This window comes from Oncorhynchus tshawytscha, linkage group LG15 (genome assembly GCF_018296145.1).
Source record: "Oncorhynchus tshawytscha isolate Ot180627B linkage group LG15, Otsh_v2.0, whole genome shotgun sequence".
Classification (NCBI taxonomy): domain Eukaryota; kingdom Metazoa; phylum Chordata; class Actinopteri; order Salmoniformes; family Salmonidae; genus Oncorhynchus; species Oncorhynchus tshawytscha.
Genome location: NC_056443.1, coordinates 20,427,821 through 20,433,820, shown reverse-complemented (window position 1 = coordinate 20,433,820; position 6,000 = coordinate 20,427,821). Strand labels below are relative to the sequence as shown.

General features: G+C 41.6%; 1 non-coding gene across 1 annotated transcript; it reads right to left on the bottom strand.

Moving 5' to 3' along the window:
- Window positions 1-1,413: 1,413 nt before the first annotated feature.
- trnaa-agc lies at window positions 1,414-1,484 on the bottom strand. Its single transcript has one exon. It is a non-coding gene; the product is annotated as a tRNA-Ala (tRNA).
- Window positions 1,485-6,000: the final 4,516 nt, after the last annotated feature.

The window sequence follows — 6,000 nt, the reverse complement described above, 5'->3', positions numbered from 1 at the left end:
GTAGTCTGTACTGTAAAAACCACGGTACAGTTCATATCGGGCTGACCCCCCCCCCAGTGGGTTCATCTTTTACCTTCAACAGTTGTCCAGCTGACAGCTGACCTTTTCTTAGAACTTGTTTAACAGTTAGTGATGCCTCTCCTTGTAGTCATAGACGTGCATTTGTTTTAAGAGAGATGGCATTATAGGCCTTGTTAATAACATTATAAAGGCTTATATGTGCTTATAACAAGTTAGACATCAGTGTACGTGAATGCTTTAAGTAAAACGTTACCAAAATATCCACCTGATTCTTTATAATACGTTAGTTAGTCTTGTGTTGAATCATATTGCATTGTTCAGTTCAGTAGGTAAACCTTGTTTGTTATGTCATTTAAACACAGGATACACCTCATTAGACTATTATCAATCTTTAATAAAATCTTTGTCGGAATAATATTTTTTATTGTCTAGACTTTAGAAAAGCGAGCAATTACTAATTATACCGAATAACAATCACATTCCTTTCAATCTTTTATCCAGATTTTAGCAGCGATACAGAGAAGCATTTTTAGTTTCTTTAAAAAAAATAGCCTCCAATCAGGATACAGACAGATCAAGCGGTATGCTTACATATGCAGAAAAATACTTGGTTTAAATATAATCTGGTACCTTATGATAATATCATGATATTTGTGTATTAATTATAATGCCAGGGTATGTGCCTGTATTGATGATGTGTGTTATGATTCCACGTGCTGTGTTGTAAATTGGATGTAATATCCTAGGCATGTTAGTGCAGTATATTGAGATGTGTGATTTACAACAGTCAGAATGACACCCTCATTACAATTAGACAGTAAAGTCGTATGCTTAGATGACCTAAGCAGACAAATAGACATGTTTTTTTTTACACAGAATTAGGCATAATGATTATGACTCTAGATTGCAGGAAAAAGCTGTTTCAGGTGTTTGAAAAATGCAAAATTCAGTACACTGAAATTACACAGTTCCAATTCTCTTCAATGAGGAACATTTGGAATTGGGTTTACTTTCTGAATTGACTTCAATTGAAATGGAAGCGACTCCAACCCTGGTGGGGCCAGTTGGAATCTGATGGTTTTCAGCATTTTTTCTAAAGGAATCATCTAATCTTTTGTTGACAAATTTAGCTTGATTTGAATCAATTGCAAACACATTTGAGTTCATATTTGATATATTTTGTCATTGGCTACAGTAAAGGAATCATTGCCAATTCTGTTTGGCACTACTTGTTAGAGTAGGCCTATAGTTGAATCAACTGACCCCGAATCTGATCCCTTACCCATCTAGTCCACATATAATGATCTCCCTACAGTATTTCATTTGCATAATTCAGCAGACGCTCTTATCCAGAGCAGGTTACAATTGTGAGAGCATACATTTTCATACTAGTTCCCCGTGGGATTCGAATCCACAACCCTGGCAGTGCTAGTGCCATGCTCTACCAACTGAGCTACACGGGACTACTCCCAGAGCTGTCATGCTGGCTGAATCAATCAATCATCCAATGAGCACTTCACTTCACTTCCTGGTTGTGATTGGGCAGTAATCGTAGAACAATGACCGCCATTGTCCCAAGAGCAACATGACTGGCGCCACAGTGTGTGTGACTTCACACAGCTAGGAAACCCCGATCCACAGCCGGACACTGGGAGGAAGCTATGATCATTGACGCTCAGGAGGAAATCATATCTGCAGTGCCAGAATACTAAGATTTTTGCAAGCCACCAGTGGATTAAAGGTAAACTAATACATACTTAGAGCTTGATGGGTGTTTCTCACAGAGCATGGTAGGCTACAGGATGTCCCAAGGGCAGTGCTGAGTCCCCTCCCCAATCACCCCTCCTCCGTCCCTTGAATCTCCGCCCTGCCCTCCCCTCCTCCACCAGCACCCTTCATCTCCCCACCCTGCAGCCAGTAGCCCTGTTTATACCTGGCTCTAACATGCATCCTTTGTCCTGATCTTCTCCACATTCTGATTGTTTTCAGACAGGTGTAGACGACTAAAAGATGCGTTGTGATCTGCATGTGATCAGATCTTCCCGACCACCTAAGCCAGTAGGCACCCCTTGTGTCTGGATATCTTACAAGTGCAGAGACATATGGACAGTGAAACCATTCAATCATCATTATCCCATCTTCTTAAATCATTGACAGGTTACACCATTGACTTATGGCATCAACATTTGACTTAAAATTAATAAATAAATATTGTAGCTGTCAAATCATTTCCCTAGCCTAAGGGAGTCACAAGGAAATCTGGTCACAATGCAGACACAGTGGACAGATATGAGACACATATTAATACCATGTATCGACATATTTCATAAAATGTGGGCACAATCACTATGTGGACAAGATCAGGACAAAGGACCCATGTTAGTGCCACGTATAAACTAGGCTAGTGCTCAGCCTCTTCCTAGCTAGGCCCGGAGCCTTGATGCTGGGCTCAGAGGATCAACAAATGGCCCATTGTCACTGGGGAGAAGGTCCCTGTAACTTAAGGAATGTCCTCTACGCCTGTAGCTTGACTCTGAGAAAGCATGGAGGTAGAGGAGGAGAGGGGGAAAAGGAGAGGGGGTATGTAACTTATCCTCAGGGTAACCCCTATAGCTATCTCAGTGCTGATCACCGGTGCCGTTGCTCCTGGTTACAGCATGCGATTCATCTATCGTCCTATTGGCCGGTATTGGAACCAGGGCACCAGAGTTGCCAGGACACACAAAAGAAACTGTTCTCTCCCTCCGTCTCGCCTTCCCGTTCCCTTTAACCACCCCCCCCGGAAAACTCACATTTGTCTTTTTTTTTTTTGCCGTTGCACTGCTCGATGGGAGAGCAAAAACAGCTAAATCAGCCCTTAAGAAGGGCAAGGCTAACATCTCTGCCTTTCTCCTGCAGGCCCCCTGCCCTCCTCTGGTGTTGGAGAAAGTGAAGCCCAGTGAAAGGCAGTGATTTAAGTCCTGCAAGCTCCCTTGGAAGCCACTGAACCGTTAACAATAAAACATGCTGGGTCCTATGGTTTTCCCTGAAAAGCCAACAGTCCACAACAGGGTAATGGGAAAGACTGACTCCCTCCGCCACTTTTCTTTTCTCCCTCTCTCCCCTGACTCTCTCTTTCTCTCTCCCTAATTTCTCTCTATATTGCTCAGTTACATTCTCTCTCTATTTCTCCCTTAGTCTTCTTATGCAACAAGGTAAGCCTGTAGTCCATAGATCGCAACATAGTCCGGGGGAAATTGTCTTGATCTTTCGGGTTCATTTCTCAGGTCAAACTACATTAAGAGAGTTGTTCTTTCCGTTTAGTATGTGTGTACTCAACTTCATGGCCAATTGACCATCTAACCTGTATGGGAGTGAAAACATGTTTTGATGACTGGTTAAACAGAAGAATACAGTATGTAGCGAATGTCATGGTAGTTTGTACTCGTACCTCAGTTGGTGGTTTGTATTGAACTTTCCTTTCCCAGGTTGTCCCATTGAGATGAAAATACCTCTCTTTCAAAGGAGATCTGGCAATGAAAACAAACATTACCACCAATTGATCCACATCACTCGGTGTCAAGAACCTTATTCATGTTTACATACTGGTTTCCCCACTTCATATGTACAGTTGAAGTCGGAAGTTTACATACACTTCGGCTCGAGTCATTAAAACTTGTTTTTCAACCACTCCACAAATTTCTTGTTAACTAACTATAGTTTGGGCAAGTCGGTTAGGACATCTACTTTGTGCATGACACAAGTCAATTTTCCAACAATTGTTTACAGACTGATTATTTCACTTATAATTCACTGTATCACAATTCTAGCGGGTCAGAAGTTTACATAACCTAAGTTAAACAGCTTGGAAATTTTCTGAAAATTATGTCATGGCTTTAGAAACTTCTGATAGGCTAATTTACATCATTTGAGTCCATTGGAGATGTACCTGTGGATATATTCCAAGGCCTACCTTCAAACTCAGTGCCTCTGCTTGACATGGGAAAATCAAAAGAATCAGCCAAGACCTCAGAAAAACAATTGTAGACCTCCACAAGTCTGGTTCATCCTTGGGAGCAATTTCTAAACGCCTGAAGGTACCACGTTCATCTGTACATACAATAGTACGCAAGTATAAACACCATGGGACCATGCAGCCGTCATACCGCTCAGGAAGGAGACGTGTTCTGTCTCCTAGAGATGAACATACTTTGGTGCGAAAAGTGCAAAGCAATCCCAGAATAACAGCAAAGGACCTTGTGAAGATGCTGGAGGAAACAGGTACAAAAGTATCTATATCCACAGTAAAACGAGTCCTACAGTATATCGACATAACCTGAAAGGCCGCTCAGAAAGGAAGAAGCCACTGCTTCAAAACCAGCTTAAAAAAGACAGACTACGGTTTGAAAATGCACATGGGGACTAAGATTGTACTATTTGGAGAAATATCCTCTGGTCTGATAAAACAAAATTATAACTTTTTGACCATAATGACCATCATTATGCTTGGAGGAAAAGGAGGAGGCTTGCAAGCCAAAGAACACCATCCCAACCGTGAAGCACGGGGTGGCAGCATCATGTTGTGGGGGTGTTTTGCTGCAGGAGGGACTGGTGCACTTCACAAAATAGATTGCATCATGAGGGAAGAAAAGTATGTGGATATATTGAAGCAACATCTCAAGACGTCAGTCAGGAAGTTAAAGCTTGGTCGCAAATGGGTCTTCCAAATGGACAATGACCCCAAGCATACTTCCAAAGCTGTGGCAAAATGGCTTAAGGACAACAAAGTCAAGGTATTGGAGTGGCCATCACAAAGCCCTGACCTCAATCCTATAGAAAATGTGTGGGCAGAACTGAAAAAGTGTGTGTGAGCAAGGAGTCCTACAAACCTGACTCAGTTACACAAACCTGACATTTCACATTCTTAAAATAAAGTGGTGATCCTAACTGACCTAAGACATGCAATTTTTACTATGATTAAATGTCAGGAATTGTGAAACCTGAGTTTAAATGTATTTGGCTAATGTGTATGTAAACTTCTGACTTCAACTGTAAGTGGAGAGCCTGTTTACAACTCTAAGCATTTTCCTGCTGCCGCCCCCAAGGTTACAAAGCACATAGTGTAGTCCTGTGTTTGCTAGGTAGCTGTGCACTTCAAAGTAATCAAGGGGCAGGGCTAGAGATAAGGAGAGGGAGGAAAGAAGGGGGAGCGTTCAATTAGAAGACAATGTTATGTAACAGTTTGAGAGTGTTGAGGACAGTTATCTTTCAACATGGGCAACTTTTTTGGAATTCTTAACAATAGGTGGAAGATTATATGTGAAAATGAAAAGAAATCCTACATAAATAGTTGAAGTGTGAACCACACCATGAACCGAAGTTCATAAATAATCTATTCATTTACAGTATCTCTAGAGCAGGCATATTTAACCATTATCATTGTGAAAAGAAAACATACAGTACCTACTCATTCAATTGTTTTTTTTTCATTATTTTTACTATTTTCTACATTGTAGAATAATAGCGAAGACATCAAAACTATCACATAACACATATGGAATCATGTAGTAACCAAGAAAGTGTTTAAGTAGCCACCCTTTGCCTTGATGACAGCTTTGCACACTCTTGGCATTCTATCAACCAGCTTCACCTGGAATGCTTTTCCAACCGTCTTGAAGGAGTTCCCACATATGCTGAGCACTTGTTGGCTGCTTTTCCTTCACTCTGCGGTCCAACTCATCTCAAACCATCTCAATTGGGTTGAGGTCGGGTGATTGTGGAGGCCAGGTCATCTGATGCAGCACTCCATCACTCTCCTTCTTGGTCAAATAGCCCTTACACAGCCTGGAGGTGTGTTGGGTTGTTAAATAAAACAAACAACAGTCCCACTAAGTGCAAACCAGATGGGATGGCGTATCGCTGCAGAATGCTGTGGTAGCCATGCTGGTTAAGTATGCCTTGAATTCTAAATAAATCACTGACGGTGTCAACAGCAAAGCG